Here is a 17,841-nt window from a genome sequence, read left to right as displayed (position 1 = left end):
TCCTCATGGGGGATTCTCAGGGTTTTCTTTGTTTTCAAAAGCATTTCCTGAAAGTCAGTTTATCTACCAGAATAGTAGGATACCAGCCGGCCTCCCTAATCACTTGCACACTATTTTGTCAGTTAGACTGAGCAACTGCTGTTCAGGAAATGATTTTGAAAACAAAGAAATCCCTGAGAATCCCCCATGAGGAGATGGACTAGTCCAAAACCTGTTGGTTCTGTCAGGTTTTATAGAGGAACTGTAGTGAAAATTACATAATGAATAAAATTGCTTATTGTTTACAATATTCATTTATAGATAAATTAGTCAGTGTCTGCCCATTGTAAACTCTTTCCTCTCCCTGATTTATATTCTGAAATGTATCACCGGTGGGTGGCAACATCTTTAGTTCTGCCAAGTGATGTGTACGGAGTGTTAGTTACTGAGAGTTCTATGCACAGAGGCAGATGGAAAAAGCCAATATTTCCCACAATGCAACGAGATTCACAGACAGGTAGCTGTCAGTCCCTTGGTCATGACATCACACTGTGGGAGGGGTTTCACCACAATATCAGCAATACAGACCCCCTCATGATCTATTGGAGAAAAGGAAAAGCTTCCTCGTGGGAAAGGGGGCATCAGCGACTGATTGGAATGAAGTTCAATCCTTGGTTAAAGAGGAACTTCAGCCTAGACAAACATACTGTCATTAAGTTACATTAGTTATATTAATTAAAATAGATAGGTAATATAATCTCTTACCCACCCTGTTTTAAAAGAACAGGCAAATGTTTGTGATTTCATGGGGGCAGCCATCTTTTTGGTTGAAAGGAGGTGACAGGGAGCATGAGACACAGTTTCAACTGTCCTGTGTCCTGATCACTCCTCCCAGCTGCGTGCTAGGCAATGAGAACAACAAAGTCAGAAATCCCATAATGCTTTGCACAGCATCAGGGGAAAATGCCTGGGCATATTTCTTTGATGGGGCGGAGCTTAGCTTCTGTGCAGCTAAAAATGAGGCTTGGGTATGAAAAACAAAGTTTTGATGCTGTGAAACTGTTAAAGAAACACCAAGTCTTTTCAGTGCTGCTGAGTAGATTTTTAGTCTGGAAGTTCACTTTAAAAATCCTCTTTAACTGCTTACTTTTTTCGCTGGAGTGGTACTTTAACTGATGTTGTTGCTTAGCGACCAGTTTGTAGCCACAACATGTGAGACAGGATTTCATCTGTTAGCTGATCAGGGGTCAGAATCGCGGCTCCAGCTTTACCTTATCCTAGAAAAACTCCTTACGTTCAGCAGAAATCTGGACCGTTTCCTGAACACTTTCCTCATATTTCTGTGCACTTTTGACTGCTGATTTTGCATTTTCCGGTGCACATTATTCTGTCAGACGAGGTCGGCGATGATAATGGATGTTTATTGCCTCATAAATCTCCTCATATCCCTCGTTTTCATGATCTGTTTAGTGTCACCCCGGTGTTTATGTCTGTATGTTTGTTCTGACCCCTCGCGCTGCCGGCGTGACGCCTCATCTGCATCCTGATTCTGCTAATGAGAAGTGGCCGGCGTGCGGCACGGCCCGGGCCCTGCGGTAAGCAAGCGTTCTCCCCTCAATTATGCAGATGACTTCTCCATGCTAATCGCTGTTGCCATTTGTTTTTTATATAAATGTGTAAATGCTGCAATATCCTGTCCTCTCCATACACTGTCATGGCTGCATTAGCTCCACTTAGTCACGACGCCAACAAAATTCTTTAATGTTCATGCAGATCGGTGGCTATTAAGCAGTCATTAGAGATTAGTCTGATATCATCCTGCTTAAAGAGAACCCGAGGTGGGGTTCTGACAATGCTAGCTGCACACTGAGGCTGGGTCTGCCTATACTGCCCAGCCTCTGTTGCTATCCAGATCCCCCCTAATCCCCCCATGCACTCTGCTAACACCCATAAATCACAGCCGCGCTGTCGACACAGTGTGTTGAAGCGGGCTTTGTTTACCTTGTACTGTCAGTCTCGCCGCTCCCCCGCCTCCTGCATAGCTCCAGTCCCCGCCCGCATCCCTTCCCTCCCCGCTGATTGGAGGGAAGGGATGCGGGCGGGGACCGGAGCTATGGAGGAAGCGGGGGAGCAGCCGAGACTGACAGTACAGAGGTAAACACAGCCCGCACAGCGCGGCTGTGGTTTATGGGGGATAGCAGAGCGCAGGGGGAACTTAGGGGGGATCTGGATAGCAACAGAGGCTGGGCAGTATAGGCAGACCCAGCCTCTCTATGTGTATAGCAGCATTGTCAGAACCCCACTTCAGGTTCTCTTTAAAGAGCCACTAAAGGAAAAAAAGAAGACATTTTGCTACCTCTATACTTACCATTTTTCCTGATTGAATTTGATGAATGAATGTCTTTTTTTTGTTTTCAAAACATTCTATTAAGTGGTCTTTTGGGAGGCAGAAATGCATTTTTAGGACTCAGACACGCTATATAAGCGCTTTTCTGAGCGCTTTTTAGCCATCAGAGCTTTCTGAGAGCTTTTTAAAAAGCACTCCCATTGACTCACATCAAAATGCACGATTTTACCTCAATCAAGTTTTTACCACGACTTTAATGTAAGTCAATAAGAGTATTTTTTAATAAGCTCTCAGACAGCTCTGATGGCTAAAAAGTGCTCAGAAAAGCGCTTATAGTGTGTCTGAGCCCTTAAAGGAGAACTGTAAAGAGAGGTGTTTGGAGGCTGCCATAATTATTTCCATTTATGCAATACCAATTACCTGGCCATCCTGCTGATCCATTGCCTCTAAGGCCACATACAGACATCAGACTATAGTCTTTGGAAAATGAAAGATCACAGACCAATCTTACCACCCTTCCTGTAGTATGAGAGCCATACTCTACACAGTCTTTTCTATGGAGCTGAACTCCACATCAGAAAAAAATCATTGCAAGATGCTTCACACACAGATGCTGTACAGACACACCAGATCAGTATCTGCAAAAGATCTGTTCCTGCCAAAAATCCATTCCTGCAAATTGCAATGATAGTCTATGAGATCTGCAGATCATCATACACACATGATTTAACTGACATTCATCTGCAGATCAGATCCACCAGGATGGATTTTCAGATCTGCAGATCTGCAGATGAATGTCAGTTAAATCATGTGTGTATGATGATCTGCAGATCTCATAGACTATCATTGCAATATGCAGGAATGGATTTTTGGCAGGAACAGATCTTTTGCAGATACTGATCTTTTGTGTCTGTACAGCATCTGTGTGTGCAGCATCTTGCAATGATTTTTTTTCTGATGTGGAGTTCAGCTCCATAGAATAGACTGTGTAGAGTATGGCTCTCATACTACAGGAAGGGTGGTAAGATTGGTCTGTGATCTTTCATTTTCCAAAGACTATAGTCTGATGTCTGTATGTGGCCTAATACTTTCAGCTATAGCCTCTGAACAAGCATCCAGCAGATCAGGTGTTTCTGACATTTTTACAGATATGACAAGATTAGCTGCATGCTTGTTTCTGGTGTGATTCAGCCACTTCTGCAGCCAAATAGATCAGCAGGGCTGCCAGGCAAGTGGTATCCCCCTGACGCCTAACCCTAACTCCCCCCCCCCCCCATACAAACTTCCTACCTGATGCCTAACCCTAATTCTCCCCCCCCCCCCCCCCACACACACACACACACACACTTCCATCATTACTCTCTGTGCTCCAAGCAGTCCTAGTTCTTCCATGACATAACTGCTCTCAGCAGGAACTGACCTACCATGAAGCCACCTGAATCTTGTGATTCAGGCGGCAAAATCTAGGGGGGGGGGGGGGGGACATTTGGACGAACATTTTGAGCTGCCTGGCAACTGCCTCCTCTCTGCTCTCCCGCCCGCCTTTCTGGCACACACGCTACCCTCCTCATCTATGCATCCCTGAATCCCCTCATTTGACCAGTGACATCTGATAGGTCTTTGCTACTAATCAGGTGCAGTGATTGGCCCAATGATGGTGCCGTGGTCCCGCCCGCGAGACCATCGGCACCAGTTAGCAAAAGGAGCAGCGGGTGGCTGTCATTGGCTGGTCTGGTACCAGCACCCCCGCCTGATTTGTCACCTGCCAAAGCTTCCCCTCTGAACTAGTTAAAGTGAACCTCCAGACTAAAAATCTACTCAGCAGAACTGAAAAGGCTTGGTGTGTCTTTAACAGTTTCACAGTCACAGAGCTTTATTTTTCTTACCAAAGCATCATTTTTAGCTGCATTTTTAGCTAAGCTCCACCCATCAAAGAAAGCTGCCCAGGCTTTTTTCCCTGATGCTGTGCAAAGCATGATGGGATTTCCTATGTTGTTCACATTGCCTAGCAACTGGGAGGGGTGATCAGCACACAGGACAGTTGGAACTGTGTCCCATGCTCCCTGTCACCTCCTTTCAACCAAAATGATGGCTGCCCTCATGAAATCAAACGTTTGCCTGTTCTTTGGGTAAGATTATATTACCTATCTATTTTAATTAACATAATTAATGTAACGTAATGACAGTATGTTTGTTTAGGCTGAAGTTCCTCTTTAATAATCAGGGATATAGTAAAGACACAGGAAACCAAAAAATTGCAAAACATACTTTTTCTTTTTAATATTTCAAAAAAGTGCAGAAAATTGTATGCAAAAAACCTTAAAATTTCAATCACATACTAAAGTGCATATAACTTTTAGAAAAAGTCCTAGACCCTTCTTCAGGTCTTTACACATACAGCAAAACCATTAAGTTGTGAACCGTGACAGAGAACACCAAGGCAAGGTGTAGTTTGCATAGAATAGCACCCCATAGAAATATTAAGAAGGATGAGATATACTGTGAAAAGGAAAGAGAAATTAGAAAAACAACCAAAAAATCTATACCTGCACAGTTTAAGGGGAACCAGAGAGGTTCAAAAAAAGTTATTATACATACCTGGGGCTTCCTCCAGCCCCATACGCCTGGATCGCTCCCACGCCACCGTCCTCTGCTGCCTGGATCCGCCGGTACCGGGTCCCGTCATTGCCGCGAGTCGGCCAGTCGGCCGGCGGACGCGGCCGATTCTCCGCATCACACGGAGCTCTCTCTATACAAGAACGCATGATGCCTACTGCGCAGCTGCATGCGTACGGGTATGGAGGGAGCCCCTGTGATGCGGACAATTGGCCACGTCCGCCGGAAGTGACGGTCCCAGTACCGGCGGTTCCAGGAAGCGGAGGATGGCGGCGTGGGAGCGATCCAGGCTTATGGGGCTGGAAGAAGCCCCAGGTATGTATAAAAGCTCTTTCTATTTCCAGGCTCCATTCCTCTCTGGTTCCCTTTAAGTACACAGTAGCATCTCATCTGGACAACCTCTAAGCCAGGAGGATAGACCACCTACACAAGTCAATACAGGAAGCAGGTAAGCAATCAATAATGAGGGATAGCTTATATGATCAGCTAATAACAAACACCAAAAATTCAGAATTAAAGTCAGAAACCAAAATCATTACAATTAACCCCCTTGGCGGTATGAAAAATACCGCCAGGGGGCAGCGCAGCAGTTTTTTTTTTATTTTATTTATTTTTTTAAATCATGTAGCGAGCCCAGGGCTCGCTACATGATAGCCGCTGCTCAGCGGCATCCCCCCAGCCCCGCCGATCGCCTCCGGCGATAGGCGATCAGGAAATCCCGTTCAAAGAACGGGATTTCCTGGAGGGCTTCCCCCGTCGCCATGGCGACGGGGCAGGATGACGTCACCAACGTCAGCAACGTCGGGACGTCATTGGGAGACCCGATCCACCCCTTGGCGCTGCCTGGCACTGATTGGCCAGGCAGCGCAGGAGTCTGGGGGGGGGGGGCCGCGCGCCGCACCGGATAGCGGCGATCGGGCGCGCGGCGACGGCGATCGGGGTGCTGGCGCAGCTAGCAAAGTGCTAGCTGCGTCCAGCAAAAAAAAATTATTTAAATCGGCCCAGCAGGGCCTGAGCAGCACCCTCCGGCGGCTTACCCCGTGTCACACACCGGGTTACCGCTAAGGAGGTTAAAGCCTAAAGGGTACCAGTAGTTCAATACTAAGCTAGGGATCACAAGCATAATCAAGTAAAAAGTATAATCAAATAAAAAATATCTATATATTACCACATAGAATATCAAGAGTGAAGCCGCATGGGAGCAGGACATCCGAACCGGGTGGTAACTAATCGGCAAATGAGCTGGGTTTAAAGAGGAACTCCAGTGAAAATAATGTAATAAAAAAAGTGCTTCATTTTTACAATAATTATGTATAAATGATTTAGTCAGTGTTTGCCCATTGTAAAGTATTTTAAATCCCTGATTTATAGTCTGACATTTACTACATGGTGACATTTTTACTGCTGGCAAGTGATGTAGCTGCTGCTTGCTGTTTTGACAGTTGGAAACAGCTGTAAACAGCTATTTCCCACAATGCAACAGGGTTTACAGACAGGAAACTGCCAAGAGTACGTACTCAGAATTTCTTTGTGGGAGGGGTTTTACCACAATATCAGTCATACAGCGCCCCCTGATGGTCTGTTTGTGAAAAGGAATAGATTTTTCATGTAAAAGGGGGTATCGGCTACAGATTGGGATAAAGTTCAATTCTTGGTCAGAGTTTCTCTTTAACCTATTTTGGTTCCTGGACGTAGAAACTACGTCCAGGAACCATGCGCGCTCCCGCGGCCGATCGCGCGCGTGCACGCGCACTCCCGGCCGCGGATTCGGTAGCCAGGGAATCAATGTATCAGGCTATGGTGCCCGATCACTGATTCCTCTCCCCCGCTGAAAAAGCGACAGCTTCTCTCGGAAGCTGCGCCTTTTCTGGCCATTCCCTCCCCGATGCGTCACTCTAAGCGTGTGTTACGCTTAGAGTGACGTCATTTAAACAAACTCATGGCCGCCATCTTGTGGCCAAAAAGTAATACTACAACTGAAATTAAAAATAAATTAAAATGAACACACATTTACATTATAAATCTATTGTTTACCTCCCACCCTCCCAAAACTACCCAAATAAAATGTTTACTATAAAAAAAAAAACATTACAATAATAAAAAAAAAACATGTAAATATTTACCTAAGGGTCTAAACTTTTTAAATATCAATGTAAAGATGAAATATTTCTATATTTTTTTTATTTTAAAGAGACTCTGTAACATTAAAAAGATCCCCTGGGGGGTACTCACCTCGGGTGGGGGAAGCCTCCGGATCCTAATGAGGCTTCCCACGCCGTCCTCTGTCCCACGGGGGTCTCGCTGCAGCCCTCCGAACAGCCGGCGACTGTGCCGACTGTCAGTTCAATATTTACCTTTGCTGGCTCCAGCGGGGGCGCTGTGGCGACTTTCGGCACGGAAATAGACAGAAATACCCGATCTCCGTCGGGTCCGCTCTACTGCGCAGGCGCCGGAAACTTGCGCCTGCGCAGTAGAGCAGACCCGACGGCGATCGGGTATTTCCGCCTACTTCGGCGCCGACAGCCGTCAGAGCGCCTGCGCAGGAGCCAGGAAGGTAAATATTACGTCACCGCTGCACGGAGGGCTGCAGCGAGACCCCCGACGGATGGAGGACGGCGTGGGAAGCCTCATTAGGATCCGGAGGCTTCCCCCACCCGAGGTGAGTACCCCCCAGGGGCCGTTTTGTCGTTACAGTTCCTCTTTAAACTTGTTAATAGTGATAGATTCAAAATGGAAAAAATGCACCTTAATTTCCAAATAAAATATTGTCGCCATACATTGTGATAGGGACATAATTTTAATGGTGTAATAACCGGGACATATGGGGAAATACAATACGTGAGTTTTAATTATGAAGGCATGTATTTGTGATGATTTGCTCAGCTGCCTGTGCAGGCAGCCAGCCTTTTGACCATTGTGTAGGTTTGCATGCTGCAGGACTCTGGAAAGAACAGCTTCTGTCAGTTTTGCAGCTTGTGCTTGCAGAGGAATTTGCATACGTTGTCATGCAAATTGCCTGGCCACATTCATTGGAGGCATGTACTATAAGTACTATGTCTTTCCCACAATGCTTCGCTGTTCATAAGGATTTCGTCCTATGTAACACTCCTGGTGGGGTGTCAGCCTTGCTCTCTGTTTGAACATCAGCTTAGGGTAATTCCTAAATCTGCGCTAGGCAAATTTCCCTAGTGCTGTTAGGATTGTATTATCTGTATTGCCTGTTCTGTCTTGTCTTGCCTGTTTGCCATTGTCCTGTCCCTATGGTGGTTGACAGGAAATGGTTCTGATCTCTGTTCTTGGAGTATAGCTGGTGCAGCGGTTGCTACCAGCTATCTCTTCTGTTCTGTCTCCTGGGGTCGCACTAGCTACTTTTTGCTAGCGCCGGGGATCCTTCTGTTCTGTCTCCTGGGATCGCGCTAGCTACTTTTCGCTAGCGCTGGGGATCCTTCTGTTCTGTCTTCTGGGATCGCGCTGGCCACTTTTCGCTGGCGCTGGGGATCCTTCTGTTCTGCTACTCTGTACTTGGATCGCGCTAGCCACTTTTCGCTAGTGCTGTGGATCCTATCTCTCGCTTGTCCCTGTTTTCGTGTGTCTGTCTGCTACGCTTGCTGGAGGCTCGGTGAGGTAACAGTTAAGCAAGCGCTCGCGTCCTCTGTTTCATGTTTGTCTGTTAATGGTTAGTTAGGCGTGCTTGTCTCTATTGTGCTTATCACGTGGAGACCGCGCATAACCGCGTGCACTGTTGCGAATGAGTGCGGTGTTCGCGGTTAGCTAGCATTTGTTATTTTCCGTATCTCCTCATTGTATTATTTGCTGTGCCTTTGCTAACCTCGTATTCTGTTCTGATCTGCCTTGTGTCTTGTCTGGCGATCGCACCTCTCGCGATCGCGTTCCTATTTCATATCTGCTGTTGTGTGTGTGCGGTTGCGGGGCGGCGACTGGATTGGCACACACACATACAACCTGTCCCTTTGCTCATTCTCATTCGCAATCGCCTCTCTTGCGATTGCGTTCTGCGTTTTGTACAATTCCTGTCTGGCATTTGTGGAGGTACAGAGGATTGGTTCCTCTGCACTCCCCAGCGCCATCTGCCGACAGGAATTTTCCCTCTATGGGTGCGTAGCACCTTTTGCTGGGTTCCTGCAAATTATACGCTTGTGGAGGATTTCCGCCGTGTCAGCACACGCGTTGTGCGCTGATCACGGGGAAAGTTCCACAATCGTTACAGTATTATTTTAAAACTATAATGGCTGAAAACTGAGAAATAATGAATTTTTCCATTTTTTTCTTATTCTTACTGTTAAAATGCGTTTACAGTAAAGTGGCTCTTAGCAAAATGTACCCCCCAAAGAAAGCCTAATTTGTGGCGGAAAAAACAAGATATAGATCAGTTCATTGTGATAAGTAGTGATAAAGTTATAGGCTAATGAATGGTAGGTGAACATTTCTCACGTGAAAACCACGGAACCTGAATGGGTTAAATACCTTACACAGAGGGATACTGAGCATGCTCATAAAAGTCCACACCTGTTCACAATTTAGACTATGCAATAAATCAATAGCAGATACACAAACCAAGTAAAGGAACTGATGTGTATTATAAAACGCCGGCTAGCAGTTCACTTCCTGTATCGGAACCACCCTGGAGTGCACACGTCACTTCCTCCACATGTAACGTGGAAAAACAGCTGCAAACAACCTACCAGTAAACTTCCTATAACAGGAATGCATAGGCACACACGTCACTTCCTTCGTATCCAACATGGAAAAACAGCCGGCAAAAACGAATAAATGTAAATAAACCACATAAACGTCCAAATCTCCACATCCACCGCAGAAGGATGGACGCATCCAACAATAAAAAACGTGACCCCACGCGTCCTGCCAATAACTTTAATGCCAAAAAGAAAGAAAGTGAAGAGCCATGCATACAGCCCATGCACAATTACCTGTACCCAAAGGAGTGTGTGGGTGAAGAACTATCCACATCAATTAGATATTAAAGGCTAGAAAGAAGCTGGAGAAAAAAAAGAGGAGACATTAATTAAACCAGTTAATAACAATAAATATAACAATGAATGATGCAAGATCATGGGAAATACTCGAGGTTCATGCCATGGGGGGCCAATGCGTTCAAATACTTTATCCAAAACGCCTCTCTCTTCAAAAGATAAGCCTGACGGTCCCCTCCTCTTCTAGATCTTTCCACAACCTCCAAAACCAAAAATCTAAGCGGAATGTTTGGCTTCCCAAAAATGTTGAGCTACTGGGGACACTAAAGTGGGGTGGGCTCCATTGCATTTAAAGGCAACCTTAGTGTTAGAGCGATGTTTACCAATACGTACTTTAACCGGACGAGTGGTTTCTCCCACATAAAATTTGCCACATGGGCATTTAAGACCATAAACTACAAAGCTCGAATCACACGTCACAGTGTCGTAACTTAATAGGTGTACCTCTCATAGGGTGATTAAATTCTTTACCTTTGATCACATATTGACAGTTAATACAATGAAGACACGGAGAGGTGCCTACTCGCAATGGAGCCAACCGACTCTGATCTATTCAATGAGGGCCCAACATCTGCCTTTACCACCTTGTCACGAATTGATCTGGCTCTTTTATATGCCATCATCGGTGGTTGCCTAAAGGCTGGAATTTCTTTACTCAGGGCCGACAGAACATACCAATGTTTTTTTTTACTAAGGAGGCAATTTGATTAGACAGTGTGTTAAAAGTAGTAGCGAGAACCATCCTGTCATCACGCTCTGTAGAACTACGGCTAACTCTCGGGGATAAAAGAGAGCTCCTGCTCATCCCTGCTACCTCATTCCTGAAGCGACACACCAAACTGGAGGGATATCCTCTATCGATAAATTTTCTAGACATCATTTCTAACCGACAATATGAAGTGTTTGGATCACTAACGATTTGTTTGACTCTCTTGAGCTGGGACTTAGGAAGAGTTTAACAAAGTCTCTTAGGGTGGAAACTATGGAAATCCAGCAACGTGTTGCGATCCGTAAGTTTACTGTATAAGTCACATCTCAGGAGACGTCCCACACGGGACATCCAAAAATGGAATAGCATTGTCACTTATATTGGCTGTAAATTTGAGGGAGGAGGAAGCCTGTTGTAATTGAGAGAAAAAACAATCAAATAACTCACGTGTCCCTGTCCAAATGATAAAAATATCGTCAATATAACATTGCCGAATTAAGACATAATGGCGAAACAGTTCGTGGGTGTAAACCAATTTTTCTCAAAATTCTCCACGAACACATTGGCATAGACTGGAGCCACATTGCTCCCCATGGCCGAACCCCGTAGTTGCAGATAGAAATCATCCTGAAACAAGAAAAAATTCCTTGTGAGAACCATATCCAATAATGCCAAAACGAAAGTAATTTGTAGATTATTAACCTCCCGGTCTTCTAATAATACATTCTTTATGGCTCGCAGACCATCTTGATGAGGAATGCATGTGTACAAAGACTCAATGTCTAAAGTTATGAGTAAACAATCCTCATGTGGAAGTACAATATCCTTAATGGTATTAATAAAATCAGAAGTATCACGAAGGTATGAGGATTGATTAATCATATATTTACGTAAAACGCGATCCAAGAAAATTGCCACTCTGATAAAGACAGAGTCTGTACCTGCCGCAATAGGCCTCCCTGGTGGATGTAGGGGATTTTTATGTAATTTAGGTAAACAATATATAACTGGGATCACTGGTTGGTCATTATACAAATACTCAAATAGTTTCTGATCAATTACATCATTGGACATGGCCTCCTCAAGGACAAGTTTGAGATCACGTAAGTAACCAAAGGTAGGATCACAGTCAAGTTTACAATACAAATTAGCATCACCCAGTTGTCGTTTAATTTCATTAACATCAGTCTTGTTCATAACAACAATTGCTCCACCCTTATCTGCACTCTTAATAATAATCAATGTATTCTCCTTAAGGTTAGTCAGAGCTTGTTTTTCTTCCTTTGTGATGTTGTGACACACAAATGGTAACATGCTTCTTTTGAACGAACACTCTAAAGATTCAAGATCATGTTTAACCAACTTAATGAAAGATTCAATGTGGACATTATCAGCTGGAGGTTTATGGGACGAGGCTGTTTCCAAATTAAGGTTTGTGCATGAAAACAATGCATGATTTCTATCCCTAGAGACAGTAACAAACTGTTTAGATTTGGACCAATAGCCCTTCCAACGTACGTTGTTTAAAAAATTGGCAAATTCAGAATCCAGTTTAAAAAAGTCTGGGTGGAAGTGGAACTAAATGACAACCCCCTTGATAAGACCGATAACTCATAATTTGACAACGTATAATCAGATATATTTACCACAGGAGAACTAGTCTCTAACTGCAGTCCCGCTTGTAGTAACTGCTCTTGATGACCTGAGGACCTTTGATTGTGGATCTGGCACCTGGGCCCCTCGTGCGGTTTTTATAGACCCTAAAAAAGAGGAGCCAGAAGCAGAAGAGCCAACTGAGGAAGTAGGGGAGACAGGATGCTCCAATCTGTATTTTGGTGTACGTTTGCGGTATCTTTGTCTTGGATGTTCCAAACCACCATGGGTTGTTTTTCTTTTTGCTGCCATTTATAGACAAAGCCAGTAGTATAATCTTTTGAATCTCTAACAAATTTTTATTTTTTAATAATTTCTAAATCTTTTCGATAACGGTCAAGTCTAACCTCCAATTCAGTAATGTTCGTAGTAAACTCCTCTTGGGAGGAGATTCCCGCAATTTAAGTTGAATCTCTGAAGATTCACTCTCCAGATCAGGCAACTTCATAGAAATCCATTCAATATACAAGATAATATCTAATGAAGATTTGTTAAGGATGCCTTCAAAACTTCAGTATCGTTTTCAAACAAAAAAGGATGTATCTGTGAACGACCACCTCTTGAAATTCGTGATACTCTATAATATTCAGCCAAAGTCTCTCCATGCAAATCCAAATCAATGATTTGTTTTTCAGGCTTCTCCAGTTCTTCAAAATCACAAAAACTGCTATTCCCTTCAGACAAAAACTGACAATGACCCTTGACATTACTTAATATACATTGCACGTCATCCTCCAAGTAAGAAAAAGTATGAATAGCAATATGGGATTCCTCCACAAGCGTATTTATTTCCTTTGAGGTCATTTAAATATAAAAAAAACACAATAATTGAATCACAATCAATTGAATCAGAATCACAAAAAATCACAAAAAAATTCCCTAGTGGTATAGACCAGTAGTATTGTATTGGGAGAGTAAACAATGGATGAACAATCCCTGTGGTTGCACCACAAACACCTCCACCTGAACTAGTTAATAATCAGGGATATAGTAAAAAAACACAGGAAACCAAGAAATTGCAAAAAAATACTTTTTCTTTTTAATATTCCAAAAAAGTGCAGAAAATTGTATGCAAAAAACTTCAATCACATAGTAAAGTGCATATAACTGGTAGTAAAAAGGCAACAACATAGATTTGTTTTGGGTCCACGATAAGCCTGACGGTCCCCTCATCTTCTAGATCTATCCACAACCTCCAAAACCAAAAATCTAAGCTGGCCAGCAGAATGTTTTGGTTTCCCAAAAATGTTGAGCTACTGGGGATACTAAAGTGGGGTGGGCTCCATTGCGTTCAAAGGCAACCTTAATGTTAGAGTGGTGTTTACCATTTCTCATTACACGTTGGTTTGTGTGGGGTGCTATTCTATGCAAACTTCACCTTTCCTTGGTGTTCTCTGTCACGGTTCATCACAACTTAATGGTTTTGCAGTCTTTTTACAATTTTTAATTGTACTGTATTTTTAATTGTACTGTATTTTTATACTTTATAGATACTCACTGTATGTGTAAAGGCCTGAAGAAGGGTCGTGGACCCGAAACAAATCGATGTTGTTGCCTTTTTTCTACCAGTTATATGCACTTTACTATGTGATTGAAGTTTTTTTGCGTACAATTTTCTGCACTTTTTTGGAATATTAAAATGAAATACAATACTAAAGCTTCCCCTCTGACTGGGGATCTCTCGCTGGTGTTGGGGGGTATAGATGATATTAGGTATACTGTATATGATGTTAGGAGGTATATATACATCATACATCAGCATTTCGAGGGGGGGATCAGGGAGCACAGGGCATCCTCCAAAGTTTGCTTCACGCAGCAGAAAGTCTAGAACTGACCCTATCTCTAAGCAGACTTACAAAGACAATCAGAACATTTTTCTTCTGCTCTTAAAATACTAAAAAAGGTGTCTATAAATATTTTTATACACAGGGGAGCGAAGTTTAGGTGCTTCTGTAGCTTGCTGGAAAACTTTAGTTGCACTTTAAGTGAAGGTCAATAAGTCACACGAGTTATTCTGAAGGGAAGGCTTCTGCAGCGGCTGGCGGTTGTACGATTGACGATTCCCACACGAGTTTATTAAATTCTCCTCCATAAGGTCGAGCGGGAAGCGTCGTGTTGACTGTGTGGCGTTTGCAGCATCCACCCCGCTTCTCCCTGCAGCAGGGGAGGCTGCGCCATAAAGAGATTAGATAGACGGGAATATAATATACCGAGATAAATGGCGCGGTGCTGAACTCGCTATATTCACCGATTCCCAGATGGTGTAACAGTGCAAGCCAGACTTCCCATAGCGTACACAGTCTACCATAGCCCAGAGTAAACTGTGTACATTATTCCTATTATTACAGGGCAGACTCAGGCTGTTTTACACAACGGTTGAGCCTATAACGTGGAACGCGTAGCAGCTGTTTGTAGAAAAAACATATGCTGTCAAATTCACCGTCATTGTAAATACAGTTTTTTGCTATGTGATGTAAATGTGTAACTTATTGAGCAATGCTGATTAGACCCCCATTTCTATCAGAGGTCCTTCACTCTATCCTTGCCCCTCATCCTAGTTTCTTACTTCTTCATTCTCTCTTTGTTTCACTTGTTGCTCCAGCACCAGGTCAGTCCTCTCTCTTGTTCACCACAGCCACTCTTGCACAGTATACCTCTGCTCTATAGGCTCCTGATGATTGTCACGTGACCTACATTGGGAGTTGAGAAGAGCTATGCTGTACAGACAGAGGCGTATCTAGAGGGGTGCAGGCATGGCATGTGCCACGGGCGCCACAGCACCATGGGCGCCATGCCTGCCACTGTGCTGCACCAGCCTGCCTGCCTCCATGCCTCCCTGTCATTCAGACATCAGATTAATGCTGTTATCTGGGAAATATGGCTACTTAAATTATGCATGTAGGGTGCACTGTGCTTAGTGTTAGAACAGAGGACAGAGAGTGAAGAACGAGATATTTCCAAAAAAGTAACCTAAGCAATATCCTGAGCAAAAACACACAAGCAACCATAACACATGTACACGAGAAAATATGCTGTTCTTAGAGGGGAAGGGGGGCTCTGACTGAAGGGGGGGGGGCGCAGTTTCATTGTTTGCCATAGGCACTATACTACCCAGATACGCCCCTGTGTACAGAGAAGTGGATAGAGAGGACTGGCACTGGAGCATGTAAAGCTATGCCAGTTAAAGGGGGTAAGAAGGTCATGGAGGGAAAAGGAGTGGGCCTCCCTGGCCCCTGGGTCTCTCTTCTACCCCATTCCAGGGGTGTTACTACATAGGAGCAGCCCAGAGTTGTGGGGGCCCCAATAACTAACCCCTTTCCTCCAATAAAGGGGTGTGTTTTTGTGGCTGCACTTGTTATGGGTGTGAAGCTCACGATGGTCACACGTTTTATGACCATTGCAAGATGGGCCCGTAAGCTATGAGGGTCACCAAAGAGAGGCAAAGCAATGGGTATGAACACTGGTTGGAGGGGGGGGAGCATTAAAGTGAACCAGAGACGAAGCACCCTCATGTATCTTACCATATATATTAGTGGGAACATTAGAGAAAACACCTACCCTGCTCTCCGTTTCATTCTTCACTGCTCAGCCTGCTTGTTATCAGCCCTGATAAAATCCCCGACTGAGCATTCAGTCTGGCTTTGCTCAGGAATCATTATAGCTGAGCCTGTCTTCTCTGATGTCTTCTCAAACCCAAGCCTGCCCTCTTGTGGCTCTGCTATAATGACTCAGCTATAATGATTCCTGAGCAAAGCCAGACTGAATGCTCACTCAGGGATTTTATCAGGGCTGATGAGAAGCAGGCTAAACAGTGAAGGATGAAGCAGAGAGCAGGGTGGGTGTTTTCTCTAATGTTCCCACTGATATATATGGTAAATACATGAGGATGCTTCGTCTCTGGTTCACTTTAAATCCTCATCAAGCAAGAAAACACTCAAAATAATTTTGATAGTACTTTTTCACCTACTTTTTGGTACTTTTTCAATTCCAAAGTGCTGAAAAGTTATCCTAAATACAAGATGAAAAATGATCTCCTCGGAAAAAACTCAGGAGAAAAAGTTAATTGCATATGGGCCTCTATGGGCTTGATTCACAAAGCGGCGCTAAGATTTAGTGTGAAAAGACACTTTGTGCCCCATAAGTAGCTTTGCGGGCACTAATAGCCCGCAAAGCTACATCGCACACCGGACCCCACACAGTGCGCGCAGAGCAGCAGCCTATGATTAGTGCATGATGCGACAATAACATCGCACCCGCTGCCCTTTAATTGTCGCACCTGGTGCGACGAAGACGGCGCATCGGATGGCACCAAAGCGGCGGCCACCCGATGCACCGTTTTCTGTACAAGGGCAGTGGGTGCGACGTTATCATCGCATTGCGCACTAATCATAGGCTGCCGCGCTGTGCGCACTGTGTGGGGTCCTATGGGCAAGAACCACCTAACGCTTAGCGCCGGTTAGTGAATCAAGCCCTATCTCTCTCTCTTTCACTCCCCTTCTAACCCACTCTGTCCCCTATTGTAGAATTTTTGTATACTTTATCTAAAGTAATTTTAATTTTATCTTCTTTTCACTCAGCGGCTGTTGACACTTCTGCACCAAAGACTTTGTCGAGCAGTGTTAAGTGTAAGTACTGTTTGAGATTGTATACTCACATATATTACAATGCACAACTCCCACCATACATCAGCGCTAAAGAACAGCTATATTTTCCATGTACCCAGTGGACCGTTGGTTGTGAAAAAATGAAATACTAACATTTCTATAGAACTTTTCTCCAGTTGGACTCAAAGTACTTGAGAGCTGCAGCCACTAGGGGCGCACTCAGAAGGCCACCCTGGAGCATTATGAAGACTTGCCAAGAGTCAAGCCCTGGTCTCCTGCATCAAATGTGGTGCCCTTAAAGAGGAACTGTTGCAAAAATCTTAAAGTTTAAAACACATACAAATAAGAAGTACATTTCTTTCAGAGTAAAATGAGCTATAAATTACTTCTCTCCTATGTTGCTGTCACTTACAGTAAGTAGTAGAAATCTGACATTACAGACAATTTTTGGGCTAGTCCATCTCTTCATAGGGGATTCTCAGCATGGCCTTTATTCTTTATAAAGACATTCCCTGAAAAGGATTTATACAAAGGTGCTGGCCAGCCTCCCTGTTCACCGAACACTTTTTTGGCGGTTGGACGGAGCAACTGCCATTCACTAAGTGCATTTTAAAAATAAAGAAATCCCTGTGAACCCCCCATGAGGAGATGGGCTAGTCCAAAACCTGTCGGTTCTGTCAGATTTCTACTACCTACTGTAAGTGACAGCAACATAGGAGAAAAGTAATTTATGGCTCATGTTACTCTAAAAGAAACATACTTCTTAATTGTATATGTTTACATATATTTTACATTTTAAGATTTTCAGGACAGAGGTCCTTTAAAGTGGACCTGAACTCTTGCACAGGATAGAAGGAAAGCATAAAGAAATGAACCCTGTATGTATTTAGAGAGTTTAGCCTGTCTAATTTCTTGTACTAA

The 17,841-nt window shown here is 44.0% G+C and overlaps 1 long non-coding RNA gene across 1 annotated transcript in view; it reads left to right on the top strand.

The window, feature by feature from the left end:
- The window catches only part of LOC137571010 (uncharacterized), a 221,325-nt gene extending 204,384 nt beyond the window's left edge, over positions 1–16,941 (top strand). The window contains exon 4 of the long non-coding RNA XR_011031277.1: positions 16,894–16,941. This is a non-coding gene — a long non-coding RNA (uncharacterized lncRNA). The remainder of the gene's footprint in view (positions 1–16,893) is intronic.
- The last annotated feature ends 900 nt before the right edge of the window (positions 16,942–17,841 follow it).

The sequence above is a fragment of the Hyperolius riggenbachi genome, chromosome 4 (assembly GCF_040937935.1).
Source record: "Hyperolius riggenbachi isolate aHypRig1 chromosome 4, aHypRig1.pri, whole genome shotgun sequence".
Lineage (NCBI taxonomy): Eukaryota > Metazoa > Chordata > Amphibia > Anura > Hyperoliidae > Hyperolius > Hyperolius riggenbachi.
Note: the sequence above shows the minus strand (reverse complement) of the source record. Positions and strands in the feature narration are given on the sequence as shown.